This window comes from Ambystoma mexicanum, chromosome 7p, assembly GCF_040938575.1.
Source record: "Ambystoma mexicanum isolate Mex_15411 chromosome 7p, UKY_AmexF1_1, whole genome shotgun sequence".
NCBI classification, from domain to species: domain Eukaryota; kingdom Metazoa; phylum Chordata; class Amphibia; order Caudata; family Ambystomatidae; genus Ambystoma; species Ambystoma mexicanum.
Window position 1 is genome coordinate 734,488,181 of NC_090939.1, and position 26,982 is coordinate 734,515,162.

Below are 26,982 nucleotides of genomic sequence, written 5' to 3' on the forward strand. Positions count from 1 at the left end.
ATGTGCAAGTAACAGCATTTTACCACATGCTGATGTGATGTGACAGGGTCAGGTCCGTATCCATAATGCACCTGAGATTTTTTAATGTGTTGGAGGTAGTGGGCCTTAATGGCACTCTGTCAGCTAGTTTAGCTATATAGCAGTTTTTTGATATGGGTCTATAGTTGGTCGGGACAAGAGGTTCAGAGAAGGTCTTTTTGAGGAGGGACTTGATGTAGGAGGTAGTGATGAGTTGATGATGGATCTTGCAAGGTCGCTGGCACAGGGGGCTTTCAAGATTTATTTTAGCAGTGAGGGGGTCGGGAGGGGCATGGGTCTCCAGGGGATCCTGAGGCCTGGCTGAGTGATAGTAGCGTGAGGAATTCTGGGTGGTGTGGGTGAAAACGTAGAGAAAAGTGGGAGGGTGGAGGATGGTTCCGATTTCGTGGGGGAGAAAGAGAGAGAGTGTTGAGATTTTAGAGAGCATGGATTTGTGTCTCTTAGGCTATGATGTGGAAGTGGTCTGAAAGAGTCACAGAAGAATTTGGTACGACTAGGCGTGTTTGTGGTGCAGGCAGGGGCGTCAGAGATGAGCTTGAAGAGTTGCCTCGATGGGTGCAGGGCTTTGGAGATTCTGCTCCAAAAGTAGGATTTGTTTACTTATGTATTTCTGCATGATATAGTTTGAGCTGGGAGGCATAGGCCCTTCTGCTGGATGACGATGGGTCTGCACACCATCTACACTCCAGGATATGGTTTATTGTTTTCAGTTTTTTAGTGCTGGGGTGACCCATTTAGGTGAATGGACTTGCCTGTTAGAGAAAGATCTGATGGGGGAGAGGGAGCTGAGTGCTTTTGAAAGCCGTTGACCGAAGATAGAAATGGTGATGTGCCTGACTAGAGGGGGTGGAAGTCAGGAAGGTGAGTAGGGTCTCTGCCAGGTCGGGAGTCACTATGATTTCCTTCCAGAGGTGGGATTGGGTTAGAAGCCCCAGAGCTGCCGAAGGGCCGGGTGGGTCCACAGAGAAGAGGGTGAAGGATGGCAGAGTGCCCATCCCAGACAGGCCAGGCAAGTGGGCATGGTGGTAGGGTGGTGAGGTGGTCTGGTAAACCAAAGATTGCCTCTATGGTGTGACCAGTAGAGTGGGTTGGCCCTGATACTAGCTGTGCTAGATGCAAGGTTTCCAAGTTGTCCAGTAGTGATCGGGTCATTCGGTTATGTGGCATGTCGAACCAGATGTTGACATCCGTTAATACGGTTAGGTGGGGGTGGCAGATCATGATGGCTGCTATGAAGTCACTTAGGGATTACGCAAAGCTTCTATTGCATCCCGGGTGTCGACAGATGAGCAAGAAGCTGTGAGCATGAGCATGGGGAGTGCAGAAATTTTACCAAGAGGGATTTGCATTCTGTGTTCCGGGTCAGGGTGCAAGGTGTATAGGGAGGCTTTGTGAAGAATGGCAATGGCTCCAACCCTGCTGGCCCTGTTTTGCATAATGAGTTTGTAGCCCAGTGGGAATGCTACATGTGCAATTGGCCGGAAGTCACGGGAGAACCAGGTATGAGTGGTGAAGAGGATGTCGGCACATTCTGATATTAGGTCATATACATTGAATTGTGATGATTTTTTTAGACAAATCTTGCCTTGATGAGAATGCAAATTCAGAAGTACAGGGGTTAGATTCTGGGTGGGTGCTTGGAAAGGAGAAAGGATGACCACAGATGGATGGTGTTGGCTCGATGCAGAGGCGGGAGAGGGTGATGGCTGATGTAGCGATTGAGGCGATGAAGGGGAAGTGAGCTGGAAGGAGAAGTCGGGCGGTTGGCTTGTGGTGTGGCAGAGGGGTAAGGTGAGAATCAGTGTATTGTCCGAGATGTGTGTATGTGGGAGAGGAGTCCAAAGAGGGAGGGAGTTGGCTTCCAGTGGAGGGTCTGAAGACAGAGGCCCTGAGCGTTATTGGTGCAGGTGTAGTGAGAGCTGTGGTGGTGGAAGAGGTCTGGATGATAATGTGGCTACAAGAGGGTAAAGATGAGTGTGCCAGGTGCTGGGGTGACATAGGTTAATGGAGGTGGATTCTGTAGTGTTAGGGTGAGAAGGGGTCAGACTATCTATGAGAGGGGGTTGGATTTCCAGGTAGGATAGGGGAGTCCAGTGACAGTCTCCTTGAGGTACGTGGGGTGGAGTGCTTGCCATGTGGGCCTTAGGGGATATTTATCAGGTTACAGAGCAATTTCACTGAGTTTTGAGGTGTGGGGGAGAAGGCAAGGGTATAGGTTTGAGAGTTATTATTATGTCTGGGCAGTAGGTGGCTGAGTTTATCTCGATAGAAAGGGCACGGTAGGTGAGGAGTCTTTTTTTTGGTATTTTGAGGGAGCTGGGGGTGTGTGGGTAAGAGTTGAAAGGTTAGCCAAGCGGGGGTGGATGCAAGGATTGTAAGTGAGGTGCTTAGAGATGCAAAGCGGGGATCAGAATGGGGTGGTTGTGGTACTGATGGGCAGGTGAAGCTAGTAGGGGTGGAAGTGGAGAGGTCAAAAGTGTGGTAGGCTTGGTGGGAGAGAGCTGGAGAGACAAGCTATGTGAGGCATGGTGGATGATTGATGAGGTGTTGAGGGGTGGGTTGTCTCGGGAGGAAGGGGGTTGGTTTTTGCTTCTCATGAGTGCTAGTTTGGGTGGGTGGTGGCGAAATGTAAGGATGGTGTCTGACTGGGTGAATAGGGGCCTTTGTGGTGTGCCAATTGAAACCTCTAATTTCTGAGCTGTTAGCCATAGTGGGAGATTGTGAGTGTGGAGTGCTAACTTAATGGGAGGGTGAGAGTTAATTATTTGGCATCTAAGAGTGTGGAGAAGTGGTGCAAAGGAAGCTTTACCTGGTTCTGGACAGGTGTTGCGGGATCCCAGACCCCGCCATCACTCCAAGAGGCAAGATGCAAGTGCTGCAAAATATCACAGAGCTGAAATTAAACGTGGCAGACTTACATCAGTAAAATTCTGGGAGATAAATGTAAGTGTGGCAGAATGTCGCAGTGGCGAGAATTCAAAGTAGCAAAGCTATATTGGGAACACTCTTAGAGGCAAAATGCAAGTGTGGCAAACTATCACAGTGGCGAGATTCCAAGTGGTAAACCTATATTGGGAATACTCAGGGAGGCGAAATGCGAGTGTGGAGGAATATAACGGTGGCGAGATTCAAAGTAGCGAGATTATATAGTTCACACTCCGGGAGGCAAAATGCAAGTGTGACAAAGTATAACAGTGGCAAGGCTCACAGTATCAAACCTATCATGGGACCATTCTGAGATGCAAAATGCAAGTGGTGCGAAAAATCTCAGTGGTGAGATTCAGGGTAAAAAACCAAAAGTGTGGCAAGATATCACAGTGGAGAGATTCAAAGTATCAAACCTACATTTGGAACACTCTGGGAGGTTGAATGCAAGTGTGGCAAAATATAACAGTGGCTATATTCAAAGTAGCCAATCTACATTTGAAACACTCTGGGACTGCATGGTGAGCAATAGTCCACAAACATATCCATGTCCACCACATACACCGTCATCACATCCCACGGACCACACCTTTTTGTCTCCAACCGAACACCTACTACCTCTCCACCCTCATCTACCCATTCCCATGGGAACTTACATCTACCTTCAGCATTTACAGCAGGACATTCCTTGGGCCCCTGATGGATGGATATACCATTCACACTTAATGCATTGGATCCTTCCACCACTTGAGCCCCTGATGCTGCTCTCGTCACCTTTGTCTTTGTATGTTTCATTTTTAAAAAACACTTTGTTGCCATTACTTTGTAAGCACTTGTACCGCAAGTAAAACTTCCCCAACAGCTCAACTGTCCTTGTTCATCACCTCACTCTTAAATAATTCCTTTATGGCTGTTACCATTTTGACTGCTTTATCCAATGACGCGTCTTTTTCTATCCATAAGCGCTCCCTCAATTTTGCATTGCACGTTTTCATCATGATCTGATCCCTTATATATTCATCTATCATCCCTGTAAATGTGCATGTGGTGATTAGCCGACTCAGCACCATCACATATGCATCAATGGCCTCATCTGGTCCCTGTGCTTGCAAAAACAAAAATCTTTCTGTCGTTTTCCCAATGATGTCTCATACAGGCTTTCTATTGCCTTATACTCACTGTCCCTGGGTAACACTGTGACCTCTTCTCCAGGTAAATGTCAGAAGGCATGCAACGCTTCTGTACCTAGACATTTCAAAAAAGCTGTTTTTCACTATAATTGGCTCCTCCAGCTGCACTGAGATACACTTTAAATGTATCAATCCACAAGTTCCAACGTATGGATGGCTCACCAGGGTTGTTTAAAAACGAGTGGGAATTCTTCAATTGTGTATTGTTCACTTTAATGCTGTATGCGCCACTGAGCGTCCACACCCACTCACTCGTAACTAGCATTTACACAGCCTCACAGCGTAAACGGACCATCTTAGTCCACGCTATTTTCACTGTTCTGCTGAGGCCTGGGCATACACTCATCTGCGTTCCCTGACTCGGCCCACAGCAGCTCTTATAGGACCCGACCTTTCCACTCCCATCAAGGCTGCCCTATGTGACGCAGAGCAGATTTGTTTGCACCTGTTGCTGTGCCTGGTCATGCAGTGTTGCGGCTGGCCTGCACATCTTTTCTGATATTTTCCTATGCCTGATCTGCCACCCACTATTATGTCTGGCGTGAGTCCGCGCGCTGTGGGTTGCCGCTTTTTAAACACATTGACAATTAAGTGATGTACCAAAACAGGTAAGAAACCTAGCTTTATTGATAGCATCCCACAGCTCTCTCCTCTGGCCCACTGTTAATATAAACCTGCACTTATAAATAGCTAACGCAAAGCTATTCAATACATTACTCAACAACAGGTAATAAATACAAAATTCTACTAGTTAAAAAAGCACCCTTTACTATGCATGAATTATTAAATGCAAATACATTTGAATTATAAACAGATATCTGTTTTAGAGATAACATATTTTTACTGACCTAAAAAAAAGGCCCCATTTGGAATAGGAATTACTTTTTGACTTCCTAAAAAAATCTACTCCCCACTTCAAAAAACTAAGGAGTAAAATACTCCACCTGCAAAATTTTATCTAGAGGCTGGCTTCGCTACACAAGACCAAACCACGAGCCCAAATCCCAAAATATGTCCCTCTGTACAGACGTAATCACCCCACACCCATGTGCAGGACAAATCCCCTTACACAAGAAAACAAGCATGGACCTTCCTACACAGGGCCACACGTCACAACATGCAAACTGGTTTACCTCTAATGGTCGTTAAATAATTATATCCGCCCATGTTCTCGCCCTCCCAGAGAAAAACCACGAACATTCGCTGTAAGCCACGATGCCGGATCCATCTCCAACCTTCCCGCTCACGCAACGGTCACGAGGCGCTGCAGGGGCGTAGACTGAGGTCCCTAGTCAACAGAGACGACAGACGTACAGTCCTGAACGTAACGTGAAACTCACGTGAGGGGGCGCCGGCGCGCTACTAGGGTCCGTTTCTCAAATGGGAACTAGACACTAGCGAAGGTTCGGGCCGCACCTGAGCACCGCCCGTTGCTCATTAAATGGTTTTTTACGGCTTCACGGGCGCAACTAAAACATAAGCCCAGGTGCGTTCCTTTAACCGTAATTGACGCGTATCCAAGCGTTTTTGTTGTGTGCCTCTGATTTCAATGGCCTGCAGGGGAGGGGTTGGAATGCAGGTTGCATCCATGGGAAGTGAAAATGCTCTCTTTATGTTGAAACGCTTACTAATAAAGTACCTTAATACTTAGTCCAACTACTGTTCTGGTGTACTATGCTAATATCTTGTGATTGGGCGTATGTCATTTTTAAAAAAAATATATAATCTGGTGCTTTAGTCTTTTCTTTCACTTCAATTGAAGTGAATCAAGCCTGCGCGTCCCAGAAAGCATTATTGTTCATGAAGCCCCAGTGCTGGATATTTGTGAACCAGTGGACGTTGGAGTCCTTTGCAATTTACAGTGAAACTGAAACAATATTCAGCAATGGCATTGTCCTGGCAGGTTCATGCATAGTAACTTCGTTGGTGTATGCTCCTCCTTTTTACCTTTATATTTAATACGTTGACTATTCAAAACATTGACAGGCTCTAGTGCATTTGAAATAAAAGTATAGCTGTTGAAATGGAAAACTCGTATTGTATTTATAAATTGAAACCGGCTGTCTCATGCCACGTGTCATTTTGTTTACATTGGTGACATGGTAGTGTGAAGCTTTGCCCTCTTTGTTTTGGTTCGGCAGTTCCCTATATGTTTACCCTATGGCTTTCTGACGTATCACACCACAAACCATTCTGCATATGAAGCGTTAAAACAAACACCAGCAAAGCCAGTAGGTCTAGCTTTTTATAGCTTGAATGGTTGGTCTTGGTTGTTTTGGTGAATTGATGAGTGGTGGTATATGCTTAGATGGTTGGACGGATGGATGGTTAGTGAGTACATGTGATTGAGTGAGCGAATTAAGGGTGGATCAATGAGTTAATATGGTTTTGTGGATGGATTGACGAACGTGGTTGGATTTGTTGTTGAATATATATGGAGGATGGATGAGTTGTTGAATTTGTTAGGTTGCGTGGGTTGGAGGGGTGGCTGAATGAGAGGTAAAAAGGGTGGGTGGATGGGTGAGTGGGTTGATATGGGCGGACATATGGATAGATGAATACCCTCTGTTCTCAGTTCTAAAATGGGGCAGTCTTCCAGCTGCACACGGTTTCCAGTCAGTGCACATGTTTATCACGCAGTGTTCCTACCCAGGAAGTGCCCTTAAGCCATGAAATCCAAGAGAGAATTGGGGCAGCTTGGTGACAGTTTGCTGTGAGACTACAAAGCAAGAACAGCAAAGAAATCTAGAAAGTGTGAAAATGTTCATAAAACATGTTTTCCAAGCAGTTCTGTAGTAAGTACTCAAGCATTTGCCAGGCCACAAGCAGTTCTGCTGTGCCGCTATTGACTTTACCTTACCCCACATTCACCATAAACCACTGTTGACCTGTCTTTTTTGGCTTCTGTGCCTCAACTAAGTAAGCTACGTCACTCGCCGCCTCAATTCTAAACATGCCCACAACACACCATTTCTTACTTCCCAAGAGCTAACTACCACCAGTAGTGCTGATGGCACATTTTGTGTCCTGATTGGAGGATCATTTGTCAAAAACCTATGCAACATTGAAGCTCTGGCCTTTTGGTGACTTGTTTCTAACTGGACCTAGTTGGGCTTGAAACATGCAGACGAACATATTTTTGGCTTGGGCCCACGCTTCATCACTTAAGAAGGTTTGCATATATAGACTTGCAGCATTGAGGGAGCGGGTGCGACCTGTGCCATGCTACATCGGAAGGACTGTGAGTGAACTGAAATAGTATCATCTAAATGGGATTTTAGAACTCTAAAAACGTACACAGTCTTGAACTATGTAGGGGCAGTTGACAGGGCCCCTGTTTCACCCGATTGGGTGCACTATGTTGAACTGAAACAGACATTAACCTCATGGTGTTTATACTTGCATTCCTGTTTAAATTCTTCTGTTAGTATTTTTTGATTGACTAATTTATGGTGTTTAATTCTAGTATTGAAACTGATGTTTTAGTACCTTTAGCAGAAGTCAATTTTCTTTTATGTGTGGATGTTATTTCTAACCAAAAGGCCAAACGTAAAGGAAATGCATGACTTTAACAAGTACAAGCGACAAAGAGGTCTACTATGGTTATGGCTCCCATGTAGGAAGACAATGTTGTTATTAGTGAGGTTGGGTTATTACTATACGATTTTGGAGAAAACTGTGTGGTTGCGTTAATTTAGAATCTGCATAGTGCATTTATTTATTTTATTTCTTATAAGGCGCTGCATGCCCGTGGGCCTCGGAGTGCTACAAGAGATGATGCATGAGAAATAATGAAAGAAAGAGCAAAAAGGGAAACTGGGAAAGATTTCTATTCATGCAGGTTAAGCATTAATGTCTTTCATTTCTCTTAAACATTGTCACCGATTGAGATGTTTGGATATTCAGGGGCAAGGTGTTCCATTCATGTGGAGCATTGACTTCAAAGCTGGAATCGCTACGCGGCTGGTTAAGCTGAAGAGTGTCAGAGGAGCGTAACACTGCTGGATGATTTCCTTGTTAACCTTTAAATGAGATAGAAGGGCACATTTGAATTCTGGCATTTATAGGTGAGGGAGAGAATCTTCACCAGAAGCCAGTGCAATTATCTCCTGAAGGCAGTGACATGGTCACGTCTGGCTAACCCAAATACAGTCCGGATGGCTCCATTCTGAGTAGTTTGAGGGCAATGTAAATTGCCTTCAGACGTGCCGATCAATAGACTGTTACAGTAATTTAATTGTGAGTTTATTAGTGAGGATGCTAAAAGGGATCTGTTTTTTATTGAGAGGGATGGCCTGATCTGGTGGAGTAATTTAGTTTACATGTCCACATGATGAGCGGATCTGAGATACCTGTTTTTTCATGGAGAGATTGGCATCCAACATAACTCCCAAAGGTTTCACTGATTTGGTTAGTGATTGTATTACCCGCAACTTAAAGAGTCATGTTGAGAGTTATCTTTATTTGATCGAGGGGCGGACGCCATGATAAGCAGCTTGGTTTTTGAGTCATTGAGCGCTAATGAGTTGTGTGCCATCCAGGCTTGGATATCAAGATAAACATGATTCACAGTGGCAGCATCCTCTCGATAGTCACCAGACAACTTGAATAGGATCTGGGTGTCATCCGCATAATTTCCAAAGATCGAGAAATGGTCTGATGTATAGGACCAAGAAAGGAGGCAATTCATTTAGCTGCACTTTCTGAGCAGTTGGAGATAGTTAACAGTCTATTGTGTAATAGACTGTGATCAATGATATCAAGTGCTGCCGAGAGATATAGTGATAAAAGTAGTGCAGGATGCCTTCTTTCTATAATTCCCACAATGTTTGACTTAAGGTCCAAATGAGATGTCTCTGTACCATGCTGGGATCCAAAACCAGACTGGTGTGGATTAAGAAGTTTGTTGTCCTCAATGAATTTCTGGAACTGTAAGTAGGCCCCTCTGTGCAAGATTTTCAACAGATATGGGACGTTAGTAATTGGACTATAATTTTTGGGAGCAGCGGGATCAAGAGTGTCCCTTTTTCAAAAGGGGAGTAACCCAAACCTTCTTCAGATCGCCGGGTACTATACCTGTCGAGAAGGAGGAATTGATAATTTTAGTAATCCATAGTATCAAAACGTCCATGGATCCTTTTAATATGTCGGAGGGCAAGAATACCCTAAGCAGGACATAGATTTCATGTCAGTGACAATCTCATTGACCTCTTTTTCAGTGAAGACATGAAATTCAAATTTCGGGAGAGTACCCAAAAAGGTCCTATGTTGATGTAGTCCTTTTTGGTGTCGATACTGGCCAATTGGTTAAGAATAGCTGTACGATGACCTGCAATTTTATTAATAAACTCGTCCTTAATTCACACCGGACAGAGTCCTTGGAAATGGGAGGGAAAGTGGATGTATTGATATTTTTCCAAAGTGATTGGGCATGGATCCTTCCTCCATTATCGCTCAGATGTTCTTTTTACTTTTCCTGCCTCCACGATTTTATCACTAAACCAGGTTATTAGTGGTCTCAGCTTTCATCATCTTGGTTTTTACTGGGGCCAGAGTATTAATAGTATCATTGATGGCAGAGGCTAAATGCTGACTAGATCAGAAGTGTCCCTGAATGAATCAATCTGACCTAGTTTGGTGGCTAGCAAAGAGGAAAACACAATGGGTATAACATTTTTAGTGTTTCTACAAGTGATCATCGATCTAACATCGGCATCAGGTCTTAGTGAGGGGGTTGGCAGTGTGATAGTAGTATTTACAAAAAGATGATCTGACCAAGGAATCCTAGTGTACTAATGGCAGAGCTCTGAACGTTATGTGTTAATATCCATTCCAAGGTGTGGCCCCCTTGATGTGTTGGTGCCTTTATCAGTTGGGTGTAACCTATCACTTCCAGGGAGGAAAGCAGAGAGTTGGCAGAAGTGACTAGAGGATATTCTGCCCAAATGTTAGTCGCCCATAACAATAACTGGCGAATTTGCTTTTAGTAATGCTGTTCAATAATCCTATAAGCTGTTCTTCAAAGGCTGGGACAAACTGAGGAGGTTTATAGAGTATAATTATAGCAAGGGAGAGGTTTGGATTGATTTTCATTTTTATCATGAGGTATTCACAGCCATCCAGATGCTAAGTATTGGAGTCATGACAGTTAAATTGGTCTTTCACACTGAGCGCTACACTCCCAACCTGCTGATCTTTATGATCAGCCCTGAAGATTTTATAACCAGGGTGCACAGAGTTATTAACAGCTATCTGAGCTGAGTCATATAGCCACGTTTCTGAAAGGGCAGGCACATTTTGGTTTTTGTGTACTGATATAATCAGCGACTTCGAAGGTGTGTTTAATAAAGGAATGGTCTGCTGATTAGTGGCAGGTGTATTATAGTTATTAGCGGGTAGGGTACTGGAAGTGCGAATGTCCTTGCAAACAGGCTGCCTCTGGTTTGAAGTAGTCAGTTCTGTTGTAGAAGGAGGCTGGATGTTTGTCGCAGAGTCTATGTCAGTTATAAGAGGAGCCGCTTAATCCGAAGATAGGACTGTGATATTTTTTTTCCCTCGCAGCTGAGAGCAAGTTCTTAAATCCATAAGGGAGCTGGAGGGACCAGTGGTGTTATCAGCTACAGGCTTACCTTAAGATGCAGCAATTATCCGAATTAAGAGTATAAAATACTCTAGAGGCTCATTGCTCAATCTATGGCATTGGATTGAATTTGTCCGTCCAACCTAAAGGGGGAACACTTGTACAAGCTAGCTTGCATTTTGTGCAAAATGATAACAAAGAGATATATGATAAATTGTATTAAGACCTGTAGTTGGACTAGTATTGAAAAAGGTCATTTAGTCCAATATGGGGGTCACTTTCGATTCCCCCATGTAGCATGTCAGTAAGGCGGTAAACCAAGGAGTTGCCCATTTGCAGATTGATTTTATGCTTGGCGGGATGCTAAAGTGCTTTGCATGTGGAGTGGGAGACAGGAAGGGAAATAAGGTTTCCTGCTCTGCATTCCTGCTCCACCTGTAACACCACATATTTACATGCATGCAGGAGATTTCTATGCATGAGTAAAACAAAAGGATTCATATGAAATCTGAATTCGTTAAGTACCTGTCAAAAGCAGGCAGATTCCTTAGAATCCATTGTAAATGCTGTCTGAAAAGTGTAATTTGCAGTTGTCCTTTACATTTGTTATGAAACAGAGAGCACAAGGAAAGAGTGAAGGTGTTACTGCATGTTTTACTCTATTTTTGCACGCTGTTTTGTAAAAAGTTGAAAAATGCATGCAGTGGACCCAACAGCATGTAAGTGCTAACCTTGGGACGCTTAATGCAATGACCACTTTTTACAAAATTAGCCCCTAGGGATGCAAAAGGTGGCTGTTTAATTCCAGTTGAAGCCCATGATGTAAAAAAATAAGAACTTGTCAATTCTATAGTTTGTGTTTTAGTCATTTTCATCAGAAAGCATGTTTTCCTTCTCCCAGCTTTCTTTCGGCATCCCTCTGTCGGGTTCACACTTGTCTTATTGCAGAGTTCACAATCTTATCGGAAAGCGGGGGTCCCTTCCTCTAGCAACAGGTCAGACCACTCTGATGCCTCCCACCACCCTTTCCTAGGGTCTTCTGGTTCTTGTAGTTTCAAAACAGGTCCCGGTCAGAGTCTTTTGAATGAGCGCCCACATGGCGCCAGACCCCTCTGCACCTGGTCCTCAACTGGGCTTTCTTTAAAGTTCAAATACACACACACAAGTTCTTTCTCTTGCATCCAAAATGTTGCTACTTGCAACCTTGGGCTCAACACAGTTCTGTTTGCTATCAGGTTCCTCCGACTCACCGGCGTTGCTGAACCCGTTGGCTTCTTTGATCTCTGGAGTCAAGGATAGTACCACGTTCGCCAGCTTGCCTCCCCGCTTGCTTTATCAATGCGGGAAACCCTGGAGTACCATTGTCATCTGCTGCTTCGCACACCAGCTGTAACTCCTGGTCTTATGATTCCTTTTCAGAGGCTTCTCGTGTCTGTGTTGAGAAGGGCAAGGGCAACTCCCCCCTTTGTTGTCCTTCCAGGTCTCGCTGCCTTTCTTCTCCGTTTGAACTGCCGGTTTGGTGTAGCTGTCTCCTTGTGCGTTCGGCCTTGCTCGAAGTGTGCTTCCCTGGGGAAGGTAAAGGGTCATCAGGTTTGCGTGGTTATTGTCAATTGCCTGACTCTGCCTGGCCTGTGTGTTGGGACATGTAGGTAAACGGCTCTGGTGTTAGTCCGTTGTCTGTTGCAGTGTAAGAAAGTATTTGTGCGGAAAAGTGGGTGGGGGGCTAGAGCTTCTAAATATCCTACAGTGTAGAATGGGGAAAAGGTGTTACAGGGAAGGTAATGCCGTTTCACATCCCTCAGTATCTAACTTCCACTCCCCGAAGACCCCTCACCCAGATGATCCTCCCCCACTGGTCCACTACCAGGAACTGGATCCAATAGCAAAGGGCCATCTCCTGGCCACCTGGACGGCAGATCTCCGGGGACTAGCGGGTCCGACACCTTCAGGTTTCTCACATAGTGCGCAGTTTGAGGAAGAGCATTCCAGATGCATTGAGCTAAAACCCAAAATGCTGCACCACTCTTCATCTGCCTACCAAACCCCTGAACTGATTTGGCAAGATCAGCTAGGGCTGAGAGTTTGAAGTTTGGCCGGTAGAAAGGGGAACCGCAGTCTTAAAAGACTCAATAAGCCAAACGGAACACATTAAACTAAATCCAAGAGACTGCAATGCAGAGGGCAGAGAGTAGGAATGTGATGGTGACATTTCTGTTCTGCACAGTCTCGGGACTTTTATTCCAAGTAGCTGGACAGCTGAAATAAATGACATTACCGTAGTCCTGCCCAGAAAATAGTATGACTGTAACTGCTGATGTCTGAGTATTTAGGGAGGGGGCAATAAAGGGAGTTTTTTTTATTTTTGTTGCAACCCAGATTCTTGTCCCATATAGCTGGCCGGGTCAAAAAGCTCATAAAATGGGGCCAAAAGGAAGATTCCCAAGTGTCTGGTGAACCCCAAACCACCAGTACTTTAGTTTTTTCTGAGTTCAACATTAACCAATTAAATCCCATCCACGCTTTAATTGCTAGCAGACTGCTCTGAATGGTGTACAAGTGAATGAGCCTGGTCAGGGACTGAACACTGTTATTCAAAATTATATGGGACCATATGGAGCACTGGGGCACTCCAGATACAATAGGTAAGGAGCTTAAAACTAAAAGAATAACTTCCCCTATTAGCCAGGAATGATTGCAGTTAGGAATAAACTGCGTCACCGGTGCCAGCCTTCCTTGCTCTAAGTGGAAGGTTTGGATGGTCACTAGTGTCAAAGGCATCTGGGATGTCCAGAAGTACCCCTACTGATGTACTGTTAACATCACCTACTAGCATAGATTGTCTCACTCACCCGATTCCTTGGTTTGGTTGGAAACCTGCCTGTTAGGAGTCAAGCAAATTGGAGTTTTCCACAAAGAGTCAAAGCTTGCTGGTTACAGTCTGGGTAGCAGACCGAGTGTCATTAATTGGTTCATCAAGATGCAGAGAGGGCTTTAAGTAGAGGGACAGACCTGACTTGTTTAAAGGTCCGAGGGAGCGACTTTCTCAGTAAATTGAATGGCATTGACTTTGTTGTGAACATCAGTCAGGAGTAAGTCCACCTTTTTTAAAAACGTGTGTTATGTTGGACTTTATATTCGAGTTCATTGGTGAAATTACCTGATAGTGGCATGGGTGTAACACTCTTCCTGAAGGTGAACATCTTGACCTCAGTGGGTTGTAGGGATGCAATAGGATTAATCCGTTTAAACTTCTCTGGTCGTTCATTGACAGAAGAGCCAGTCTCTTTGATGACTGAGAATTTTGCCTCATCAGTGAGAATTCAACATTTGAGATGAGCGTGGTGGCAGGTGTTTATGAGGTGGATGTAGAGCATGTCCTATCCCTCAGGCCAAAAATGTCTTTGCCTCAGGACTGTCTGAGTCCTTGTCCTTCTTCTTGGGCATTTGGGGCCACAAGTGGCCGTCTTTATAGGCCTTCTCCTTAGATCTACAGTGGTGGCAGCGTATAGACCTATTTTCTGTAGGCCTTTGATGCTTTGTGTTGTCACTTAACCTTCTACACTAACTTCTGGGCTTGAGGCTGAGACCTTGAACAGGGTTTCTCCAGGACATGGGCCTAATCTTTCTATGTCTGGGCCATTGCATTCTCGATGGTGGAAGCATTTGTGTCAGCAAACCCATGGCTGCATGCAATTTCCAGAAAGATGCTCTGTTTTTGAAGAATGTGTTTCCAGAGACATGTGGACATACTGTGAGAAACCAGAAGGTGTCTCACCCGCTAGTCCCCGGGGATATTTCATCCTGGTGGCCAGAACACGGCCATCACTTTTGGATCCAGTTCCTTGGGGTGGACCAGTGCAGGAGGATCACCTAGTTGAGGGTCCTTCGTGGAGTGGGAGTGGGACACCAGATGGCGAGAGGCGGTATCCTCAGATTTCCCCCCTGCAACACCTTTACCCCATCCTACCAGATTGTATACGTGGGAACCTTTCCCCCTTTCCCCTTCTGTTCTCCATCACTTTCACATGGAATGCCTGCTCTGGGAGAAAACGGACTTGCACCCGAGCAGTGTACCTGACATGTCCCGCTACTGTAGTCAGGCAAGGTCAGGCAATTTATCACTCACATCTGACTTTCATTAAACTTCCCCACGCGGGTAAAAGGTGGAGCACGAAAGCACACTCTGAGTGAGGCAAAGCACACGAAGGAACAGCAGTTTCAAGTTGGCAGCTGAACAAGGGTGAGAAAAACGGCAAACCCAGAAGGGATCATAAGAAGGAAAATAACCTTGACATTTTCAGCAAGACGCTGTTACTTTCAAGAAACCTTCAAGGTAGAACGGATAAGGCCAGGAAACCAGGCTAAAGAATCCTGCATTGTGTGTCGAAGATACGGAAGGCCTGTCCGCGTAACTGACCAAGGCGGGGAGGAGCAGCAGCAACCGTTATGGTATAGTCCTTGGCTCCAAGAGCAAAGAAATGCAAAAGAGATCAACACAGCCAGTGAGTTGGGGAGACCGATGCAAGTCCGGTCTGTGTTGAAGTCAAGGATGCAAGCAGCAACATTGTATAACGTGCGCTGGAACAAACATTGTTAAAAGCGTGTGATGAAAGACTCGAGTAAAGCTAAATTGCTGATAAATGTTTGAACTTGAGAAGGCAAGATATCATACCGTTGACAGAGTGGTCCGGCACTGTGAATGTGCTCAATCAAAGGTCTTCTTAAGGTATCCCGCCAACAGAAATGAAAGTAGAAGATTCTGGAAAACAATTGTGTGAAGTGAATCAAAGTGGTCCTGGGGCGATTTAAGCAAAACCCTTTGCACATTTTGAAAGTCTTCGATTTTGGTAGAAAGTGCATCCGAGCCCCTGCGAGGGAGGCCCATGGTCCGAGCCCGTACGAGGGAGACCAAGTGTGAACATTGTGATAAAAGGGGGTCTCAGTCTAAAGAGAGAGACCCATGATGAACATTGAAAGCGAGAACCTGTGCGTGTGAAAATCCTAATAGGAATGGAACTTTGAGACTTTGTTTGTAACGACAAACTCTCTGCAGTAAAAGACTGTTATTGAAAAAGAGACTTTGGCAGAAGGCCCTGATGTCTCTGCTTTGAACTGTATTCTTGTGGCCGAGAAGCCAGAGTGTGTGCGAAGCTCTAACAAACTGACTTGCCCGTACTGAAAACGTGGGGAAGGGGAGCCAACGGCTCAACCGTCCTGACATATTATTTCTTGAACACTTTTTGTTTTGCATAAATCATTGTCCCACACCCTTTTGTAATGAAAGCAAGGATTGGCAATAGGTTTATTAGTGTAGGCCCTTTTATTTTGACAGACTCGATTAGGACTGCGTTATTATTATTTGATGGTCTTAGCTTGCTCCCATCCTTAGATTAAGGTTTAGATAGGCATTCAACCAACCCATTTGAAGTTCAATAAACACCCTTGAACTGTGATCATTGGGTCCGTCTTCACTGTTTGATACTGAAGAGGGAAAATCAGAATATGCCTTCCGTCCTTCCGGAAGAAGCACCAACCGGAAGAAGCACCAGTAACAACATGGCTGCAGATCCTTTGAGCTCACATCAATTCCCACTGCTCCCACGATGGACAACTACCACGAAAGGTACCCAGCCAACGGACCATACAATCCTGCAGCAATACAAACTCTGCCCAGAGTGGATTAAGAGACACAAGACAGAGCTGGAAACCGCTACATGGACAGACTCGACTAAAGCACCAAGAAGCCATGCCTCAAGTTGTTAGAGACCTCACAGCGACATAGCTACGTCAGATACGAAGCGCACGTGCAATCCGTACATTCGGGACACTCGCACACCCAACTACATGAAGAACATGTGCGTACAGCTCTATGAGTTAGAGGATAGACACATATACATACTCTCTGCACGTTTATTATTTTGCCATTAGGCTCATCGCAGAAACGTAGGAACACAAGAAGAGCTTTTGTATATGCTTGCAGACGCTTGCATGCAAATAACCCCAGGTACCTGGCAGCCATTAAACACTTAACATTGGGACACTATGGAAGACACGTAATAAGAAGGCAGAATAGGACTTAGAAAATCTAGCCGGCCATGAGCGTCTTCGACAAATCCCAAGCCTCACAAGATGATGCAAGCAGATCTAAAATGGAAGGCTGTTTCCATGCCTAAACTCATTCTCTGCAACACGGCAACAGAGCCGGAGCTCCTTGGACCTGATCCTGACCTGCAGGAGCAGCGGGCATCCAGCACCAAGGCCTCTCTCCTAATTGCCTGAATTTAGGTAAGCGCTGATCCCGTAGCGCCGCCTTGACCACATTTTATTTTTAAATGTTGCTTCCGCATCAGCAGCCGAAGCGTTTCATTGCCCAAGCAAGGGCAGGGTAATCCGCTGCCTGTTTACAGCTATTCGTTGTGTTTATACGAAAATCGCCATTGAAGTACACAAGGTACTTCACAGCCTTAAAATGGCCGACCGATTCCTGATGTCTACCTACATTACCTACTGAGGCCCGAGCAAGCCTTCCTGATTGGCTGCCCCTGCCTACATGTCCTCCCATTGGGCGCCGGCAGGCGAAACCGGCCCACTTTTCTCAAGGTCCACTGCAAACAAGGCCATCTCCTGTTTCCATGCCTGTTACCTGCTGACCCTGCCTCCTGCCAGAACCCCTGGTCCTTTTACACACGACTGTCAAGGTAACTTTGCACCGCAGTTTACTGTACCATAGTGACATTATCCGCTCAGTCTCTGTTACAACTTTACCTGAACTCGGCTGCAAATGACTTTTGCCCCAATTTATCTTCAATCTGCTCAACCTTGTCTGCCTTGGGCATCGATCTTTTATAAATACAAATGCTAATACCCTGCACTCTGTTGCTCACGCCCATTGCGCACTGATAGTACATCGGCATACTAGCACTGCTATGCCTTGCATCCCTCCAAGACCTACAGTATCTCGATGCTGCCTAGTGTATTTTAAACGTACTTGTGCATTGCTGCTTTTTGATGTCTCTAACCTAGGTGCTGCCATGTGTAATGTAGCCTACCTTTGATGCCCAAATCTAGATGCTGCCCTGTGCATTTTAGCTTAACTGTGATGCCTGTCATGCCCCACTGAAGTATATAGGCACGCTAGCCCTCATTAAGACGACCAAACTTTGGTGCTAAAGCATCAGCATAATTGTACCTCAGTCCCTACTGGTCAGTCTAATATACCTGCCACTGTGTCCTTTTCGCCCAACATGCGTACTATCCAGACCTGCCTCCTATATACATCCTGGTCCTTAGCCTGGACCATTCTAACCATCACCACAACAATGGCCCTTACCAACCTTACCCCCTGCAATCTGCAAGAGAGAAACTTGCGACTTAGAACTAGGTTGCCAAGACTTTATGACATCAAAAATAAAAGAACCAGTCCACCAGTACCCACACATACCTCTACTGCCATTAATCCTAACTTCCTAGCCTCAGCAACGGTAAATCGTCCCGTACCACAAGGTGACCCAAATCACAAACGGAGGAGACCCAACCACCCTAGCCCCAGACTTGCCAAAGTTACCACTACAACTCCTACATTATCAGGAGCTCTTATTAATGCTAGGTCCATTATAGCACACAATACTGAAATAGCTGATATACTGGCTATGGACAACTTAGATATCCTTGCTGTTTCTGAAACCTGGCTCCATGATGCAGCTGGCCCTGCCCTCATGACTGCCATACCGGACAATTACAATAACCTAAGAATCGACCGGCCTAACACTAGAGGAGGCGGCCTGGCCATCATAACCAAAACGCAGCTAGCTGCGAGACTTACCCCACACCCAGCAATCACATCGTGCAAACTTCTCTCAGCTAAAATACTGATCTCCAACAATAGTACTCTAACGATACTTCTAGTGTACAGACCACCAGGCCCACTAGGCAACTTCGAGGAAGACCTATCTAGTCTCCTCACTAATAGCATCAAAGACTCCACCCAGCTCCTTTTACTAGGCGATTTTAACCTGGGCTTCAATGACGCTGAGGACAAACAAGCCCAATCTATCCAATCCATTTTAGTCAATCATGACATTACCCAAAAAGTCCTAGCTCCTACACACATAAAAGGACGCACACTAGACTGGATAGCTAACCATAACTGTGACATCATCATCTCTAGTATTCTACCTCAAGTATGGACAGACCACTACCTTATATGCTTTACAGCCAGCATAGAGCCTCCTAAACCTAACAAGAATAAAATGGCACCCCCCCATGCCAATGAGAAGCAAAAAAGAAATCACGGCCGAAAAACTACTCCCACTACTCATACCAGCTCTCACTGCCAGCTCCAGTGAATCTAACCCTAGCGAGTTAGTTGAGTCATTCAACAACTCCATGGCCAGAGCTCTGGACTTGATTGCCCCTATCAAACTCCACAAAAGTAAACGTGAAACTCACCTTAATTCTTGGTTCACTCCCCACCTCAAAGAAATGCGCATCCATAAACGCAAACTCCAAGCTATCTGGAGGCACACTCCCTCTGCTGACAATAAAACCACACTTGCCAACTTTGCCAAAAGTTACAATTGGAAAACCCAATTGCCCCTACAGACAATGTCCCCAAGGACAAATCTTGGTGCACCAGTATCCAAAATGCCCTAGCAAATAAAATCGCAACCCTTCAATCTAAAACTGCTAAGAAAAAAGCTTCCCTGAGCCCTAGTGGAACTCGCACCACCCCACTGAAAGAGATACCCAGCACATCCACCCAAAGCATTGGTAAACCCTTAAGGTTTACCAACATCTCTATACTGGAAACTGAAAAGGTCATTCTTTCCCTTAAACCATCGAACTGCCAAGGCGACAGTTGCCCTGCGCAAATCATCAAGGATGCAGCCAGAGATTCAGCACCCTTCATCTCGAAACTAATCAACGCCTCTTTCAATACGAGCACGGTACCCACAAACCTTAAAGAATCTTGGGTATTGCCCCTACTCAAAAAACAGTCACTTGACCCAGCCATCCCCACTAACTATAGGCCCATTACCATAGTCCCATTTCTCCTTAAAATCATCGATAGTTTTGGATCTGGAGGTAGGCTACTCTATCTGGAGTCACACCAACTATTAGGCTCATGGCAATCTGGCTTCAGACCACTTCACGGTACTGAAACGGCCCTAATCGACCTCAAGACACAAATCGACGAGTTGAAGGATACAGGTAGTACAGCTATGTTCCTCCTCCTTGACCTATCAGCGGCCTTTGACCTGGTGGATCATGCTGTATTATGCAACCACTTAGCGTCTGCCGCCCATTTCTCAAGTGAAGCTACAGAATGGGTACAATCCTTCCTAGCTAACCGTACGATGAGAGTGTTCTCCCCTGTAGCTGCAGCGGACCCAATCCATATAACTTGTGGTGTCCCACAAGGCTCATGTGTCGCCCCGACTATGTATAATATCTTTACTAAGCCACTCTTCTACAAATTTGACAGATTATGGGTAACCTATTCCAATTATGAGGACGATACGCAGATTCTCATACCACTATCAGGCAACTTTGTCGAAGACATAGCTTTAGTAAACAAAATGTACCTCCTCATTCAGGCATGGATGGCCTCCCACGGCCTCTGCCTAAATGACGACAAAACAGAGATGCTGATCTTGGGCTCCGACTCCAACCTAAAAAAACGGAGTCCCAACTATCGCAATTTCAACATAGATGGTAACACAATCAAGGTGGCAACCGAGGTAAATACTCGGCTTTTACCTTGACTCCACTCTATCCCTCAAAAAACAAGTTAATACCTTGGCATCCTCTACAGCGTACACCTGTAAATTAATCAGGACCTGTAGACCTCACCTCTCCAAAACTAACTGCATCACACTAGCTAACGCATTAGTAATGTCGAAGCTGGACTATTGTAATGCCCTCTATGCAGGAGCTAATAAAACTATCATAAATAAATTGCAAATCCTTCAAAATAACGCTCTTAAAGCAGCCCTTGACATACCCCGTAGAGCACATATTTCCAACATCAGGAAAGACCACCACTGGCTAAAAATCAGCGACAGAGTCCTCCTCAAGACACTATCTCTCACCCACAAAGGGCTCAACAACACAGCACCCCCTACATCTCGGCCAGACTGACCAAAAAATCATCCAGCCACCACACTAGGGGTACCAACCACCTCCTGCTAGAAATCCCTAGATTTAGACGATCCAAAGCGGGCGGAGCAAGCTTCCCTGTCAGAGCTGCCCAGGCTTGGAATGCACTGCCCACTGCATTGAGAGCTAACCTACCCTACTCCAGCTTCAGATGTAAGGTAAAAAACTGGCTCTGGTCCTATGACAACTAATTTTAGCTGTACCTAACGGCCGTGATACTCCTGAAACCCAGTCTAAGACTATTTTGCGTTTACCCTTTTTACTCTCTTGTATATACCTATTCTCAATACTGTAACATGTCAGTTTTCATTTCAACTGCTTTTATTGACATGTATGCACTGTACTGACATGCTTCTTATCCTCTGTATGCAACGTAAGCTTAAGTATCCTTGTACCTGCTGCGCCCGGCTACCCCAGGGTTTTGTGCGCATTATCAAATAATAAACTAAACTAAGCTCAACTAAGTCCTTTTCTTGCCAGCCAACACTCTTCCCATCCCCTCCTCCTCCACACATTCTCTTTTCCTCTTCCCAATTCCCCTTTTCTCCCCAGGCCCGCAATCTTGGCCTTCACAACAACTCCAACCTCTCCCACCACATCTCCCTCACCGCCCACTCTAGCCGCTTCCACCTCTGTAACATTCGTAAAGTCCATCCGTTCCTCACCTTCCATGCTACTAAACTCCTAATTTCCTCCCTCATCTTCTCTAGACTCTTCTACTGCTCCTCTCTACTCTTTGGTCTCCCCACCTCCCATCTCTCCCCTCTCAAATCTATCTACAACTCTGCTATCCGCGTGCTTTGTCTACTCTCTCCTCATGATCACATCTCCTCTTTTCTCGCCTCTCTAAGCTGGCTCTCCACTCCCTTCTCAAATTCAACTTCCTCTGCCTTGTTTTTAAATCCCTCTATGGTCTCGCCCCACCTTACCTTTCCTCTCCCCTCACCTTCCACTGTCCCCCTCGTCCACTTTGTTCTGCTGATCTCTTCCTTCTCACCTCTCCTCCCCTGCCCTGTCCCCTATCCCGCCTTAGATCTTTTCAACTTCTCGCCCCTTTCCACTGGAACCGTCTTCCCCTCCACATACGCTCCATCTCCTCCTACACCTCCTTCCGCACTTCTCTCAAGTCTTACCTCCTCCAATCTCCATCATACCTGACCTATCTCTTTCACATTGGTCCTCCACCGCTTCCTACATTTTTAATACCTCCCCCACCTTGGTCCCGTTGCAGTCATGTAATACCTTACTGTTCATGTAAATTGTTCTAAGTACTGTTTTCTGATACTTGTTTCATTGTTGCTTATGCTTGTTATGTATTCTTTTGTCCCCATGTAAAGTGCTTTTGATTTAAGCGCTATATAAATCCTAATAAAATACAAAAATACAAATCTACCGCGGCAGGAACAAAGGCGCTGCCAAGGCCACAATGTTGCAAGTGACATTCCACACGCTGAACCAAGGTGACACCGGCTGCAGTAAAAGGATATTCCCTTCAAATACAAATCAATTTGAAGCAATTGAGCTCGCAACTGTGGTCTCCAAACACGTGACCCGGCCGAGCTGAGACTTGGCCAAGACTTGGAGGCTGGGAAGGAGCAGCCATCTCACGACCAGAAAATGGTCGCAACAAAATTGTTACCCTCCAGCTACTCTTGTCCGATGGGAATGGAACACTCTCATGGCATTATTCATCCACACCCCAGTGTAAACGCTGACACATAGTTGCACCTTGCTGACACATAGTATACATGTACTACTAACAGGTGTCTTGCGGGCTGGGAACAGAGTTTGTCCCAGGCTTGATGGGCCCGCAGCCTAACCAATCAGAACCTGTGCCCTTATGGGTGGGTAGTGGGGGTCACTGACCAGTCGCAGGACCTGTTCACTGTAACAATTTCGGAGTAACAGTTTTCGGAGATGATCCAAGCACACCACCTGACTCAGTTTTGTCCACTAACATCATTGCTCCATAGGTTCCTATGTGGGACCCACCACTCTGGCCTATCCAGCGTGGCAATAGGTTTTGGAAAAGAGCCTGGCGAGTGATGCAAAATGTGATCTCACAAGGTATGAAAACTGGCCTGTGAGCCAGAGTTTGCTGAGATGTGCATGGACTTCCATCCACGCATATTATCCCTGTACGTTTGATGGCTGTAATAAACCGCAGTGGCACCTTTCTACTTGTGTGGACCTCGTGTTCTTGGTATAGGGATGGAGTTAGGGCCATGGGCGTAATTTTAGGTGGGGACAGGGGTGTTTGTCCCTCCCAACTTTCATGGCACACCATTAATTTGGCTGGGGCACCTTTTCTTCAGATGTCATGTTCCCCCCGCCCCCAACATTTTCAGCAAAGGTACTCCACTGGTTAGGGCCTTCCTTGAGCTGGGTGTCCGCGGATTCCTAGCATGGCTGTGCCTGCCTGAGGGGTCCCCCTAACAATACCATGCCTTCCTTACAATACTTACCTGGATTACTTATGCCAGAATGTCATCTTTTTTTTAACGTTCTGCAGTTCACTTGACTTTGCCAGTTGTTGAGCCCACACATGAAAACCATTCCTTTTGCTGCTGATGAGCTTGTTGAGGTTAACCTTTTGAAATCTGGATTGAAACTTAGGTGTAACTATGTGGTGAAAGCTGTGGTACCTGATTCATAGTCCTCCTCCCAGATCCTGGGAGCAGCACAAATATTTTTTGAATGTCTTTGCCAGCTAGTTGCAGAAGTATGAACCACTTTACACAACAGTCTTTTTCTCTGGTGGTGCAGAAGAAGTTAAGTGGACAGAGCCACATGTCCAACGTGAACAGATTGAATGCACACCGTTGCAGTGTCAAATGCCAGGAGGCTGGATGTGCCACAGGTCTTGGTAGCGTGCACTACCTTTGCGTTGTTACATGGCTGTGCATCATCATACAGGTCCATTGTGACTATAGGTGTATTTAACCTCGCCTTGTCTCCAGTTATTGCTTTTTTAGGTGCTTTTAGCATCCGGGGAGGTGCAGGACAGAATGGATGAACTGCATCACTATCATACGCATTACTATAATAAACCTTCTGTTCGATCTCCTAGTCGACCATGAGCCAAGCCATCTTATTTCCAGGCTCTGATGTCATGCGTTGTGTGTGGGAAGTGAGTGTGAAGCGAAGCAGCACAACTGGTACCGCTTAACTGGAGTTCAGTTGAGGTAAACATTAATTTCCAAGCTGTCCCTCAAATTTAACACAGTTTTGATCAAATATTGGATTCAAAGTGGTCTTTTTTCACTTTATATTATCCATCATGTTACCTCAACCATGACGGAAGGCCCTGCAAGACGGGTGAAAACGTTGGGGATGCAGATCATTTTTTATTCGAGCAATGAAGCAGTGTTTTCAAATCTGAGACCAAAAGTCTTACTCGAACCCTCTGGTGCAGTGGACTTGCATTTTTCACTATTTTCGGACTAATTTGTCAACTTTGGTTCCTAATGAGTACTAATTATAGGACTTGTCCAAGAAGTGAATGCTATATATGCAACTTAGGCACCCAAAATCACCTGACGACACATACGCCATGTACTCTATTGTGCCCCATGAACACTTCCTTCCACGAACATTGGACTTTGTTTTGCCTTGCCTTTACTATGTGTAAAGATGTACTAACTGGTTATGAGCTATGAACTATGTAAATGATACCTATACAGGGCTAAAAATGTCAAGTCGCAAGGTACAAGCCAGCCATAAAAAGTCCCTTGCAAAGTTTTCAGCTGCCCCTCTCTCTTCCTTGGATCTTCGACTTGATTGCTCATCCACTGTTATCAATAGATCTCTCCTACCCACTTTATGGTGCTCTGTCTCCCCTATCTTTTCAAACTGCTTCTCTATTGACTATCCTGCTCTCCTCACTAGGTCTGGTAGGAAGAAGTTTAAAAAGGACATCCTGGTCTCCAACCCAGGCCTCCCCATCGCTGACACCTATACCAGTGCCACCTCCAAGGAAACTCTCACCAACATCCTCTTTGTTGTTCCTTTACCAGACCTCCCCTTCTCCCATTAACGGTGGCACCCGTTGGGACGCCCTCCTGCCCTCCTTCCATTCCTCTTAGGTCATCATTAATGTCTACTCAAATGGGACGTCTTGGTCCAACGCCCTCAGGCCAACATTCATCTGTTTGATAGACGCTTCCCGCGCCTCATCAACTTCCTCTCTTCTCCTGATTTCCCCTCCCACCTTTCCCTGACACCTCGCCTCCCCCTTCTGCCTCCTCCTTGGCTACCTTGCCTCCTCCTTCCCACTCTGCCCCCTCTCGGGCTCCCTCTACACCTCCGAAGGGCGTACTTCTGATTTGTACCCCTCCCCGGAAGTCCTTCAAGGATGGCAACCTTCTCCAAATTGCCACTCTAAACTCTTGCTCTGCTGTCAAACACGCCTCTGATATCTGCCGCCTTCTGGAAGAACTTGACCTTGATGTCCTCGGTCTCACCAAGACATGGTTCACGGCCAGTTCTGTCACAAGCTTTGACACTCTCCTACCTGACTGCTACAAGATCCTCTCCGTGCCCAGGCCCAACCGCTCTGGTGGTGGTGTAGCCCTGATCTTCCCTCAGCGGATTCCTGCCACTGTCACTCCTACGCAGGCTTACTCCTCGTTTGAATGCCTCATCTGTAGGCTCTCTCTCTCCCCGATCCACTCCCTTACTGTGGCCACTATCCATCGGCCACCTGTTCAGATTTCTTCCTTCCTCTGTGTGGGCGGACCTCTCCTCCTCACTCCTGGCCTCTACCACTCAACTCCTTCTTGGAGACTTCAACCTCCACCTGGATGCCTCCTGTCCTCCCTCTGGACTCTTTCGTGACCTCTGCGACTCTCTCTCACTATTCTCCCCTCTGGCCCGACCGACTCTGCAGGGCACACTCTCGATGTTCTGATCTCCTCAGACCTTTCCCTCTCTGTCACTCTCTCCACTCCTCTCTGCGGGAGTGATCACTTTCTCCTATCCTCCCATCTCACCCTCCCTACTCCGCAGACCAAGCCACCTCTATCACTGCCACCCACCTTCTCGGTCATCCGACCCATGAAGCATGTGTCAGTTGAGGCTTTCGCCGCCACCTTCTCACCCCCTCTGCCTCCTTTGGCTGACTCTCACCCTGACACAGCCCTCTCCACGCTCCACTCTTCTATATCTGATACTCTTGATATCCTTGCCCCTGTCATGAGGATCCACCTGAAGCTCAAAGCCAAGTGTAACTCCTGGTATGACTCAGACCTTGTCACCCTAAAACGCAAGTGCAGGGTGGCTGAGAGGAAATGGCGTGCTTCATGTTCATCCTCTGACAAACTGGCCTGCTGCAAAGGCAATACCGACTCTCCGTCCTCACCAAGAAGAGAGCTCATATCCAAGCCTGCATCTCTACGGCATCTAACAACTCGGCTGAACTCTTTAAAATCTGGAAGGAACTGGCCAATCCTGCCGCAATCTCTACCTCTCCTGTCCCCTGCCAGGCCCTGTGCACGGCACTGGCTTCTCACTTCATTTCTAAAACTCAGGACATCCTGTCCTCACTCTCCTCCTATCGCCTCCCTCCCTCTATTCCCTGATCTTCCTCTGCCCCTTCTGCAGTCACCCCGTCCCTCCTTATATGCCTTTCCCCTTTTCTCTGCAGATGAGGTTTCTAGACAAGTCTGATCCATGAAAGTCTCGTCGAAACAGGTTCAACCCTGTTCCTCCAAAACTATCAAGGACCACATCGACTCCCTGGCTCCTGCCCTGGCTGAATTCTGCAATCACTCCTTCGCCTCTGCAGTCTTCCCATCCCCCCTGAAGCACTCCCTTGTGCACCCTCTTCTTAAGAAACCCTCTGCTGACCCCTCTTGCCCGGTTAACTAACTATCACCCTATCTCCATCACTCCCTTCCTGGGCAAGCTCCTGGAGAAACTGGCCATCTCCCAGCTTAATCTCCACACTGAATTTGTTGGTTGTCTTCACGACCATCAGTCTGGCTTCAGAGCTGCCAGAAGCACGTAAACTGCTCTCCTGAACATCCGTGAAGACCTGCTCTCCAACCTGACTCCAACACCCCATGCGTCCTCATCCTACTTGATCTCTCT

The 26,982-nt window shown here is 46.1% G+C and overlaps 1 protein-coding gene across 7 annotated transcripts in view; it reads left to right on the forward strand.

Moving 5' to 3' along the window:
- Positions 1 to 5,509: 5,509 nt before the first annotated feature.
- Positions 5,510 to 26,982, forward strand: part of BEND2 (BEN domain containing 2) — a 1,020,032-nt gene continuing 998,559 nt past the window's right edge. For 3 of the 7 annotated variants that reach the window (XM_069636824.1, XM_069636823.1, XM_069636825.1), the window contains exon 1: positions 5,521 to 5,640. The gene's annotated coding sequence lies outside the window, so the exon portion shown is untranslated. Of the gene's footprint in view, positions 5,641 to 26,982 lie in introns of all 7 variants that reach the window. The other 4 variants (XM_069636821.1, XM_069636826.1, XM_069636822.1 and 1 more) reach the window with 3 other exon arrangements.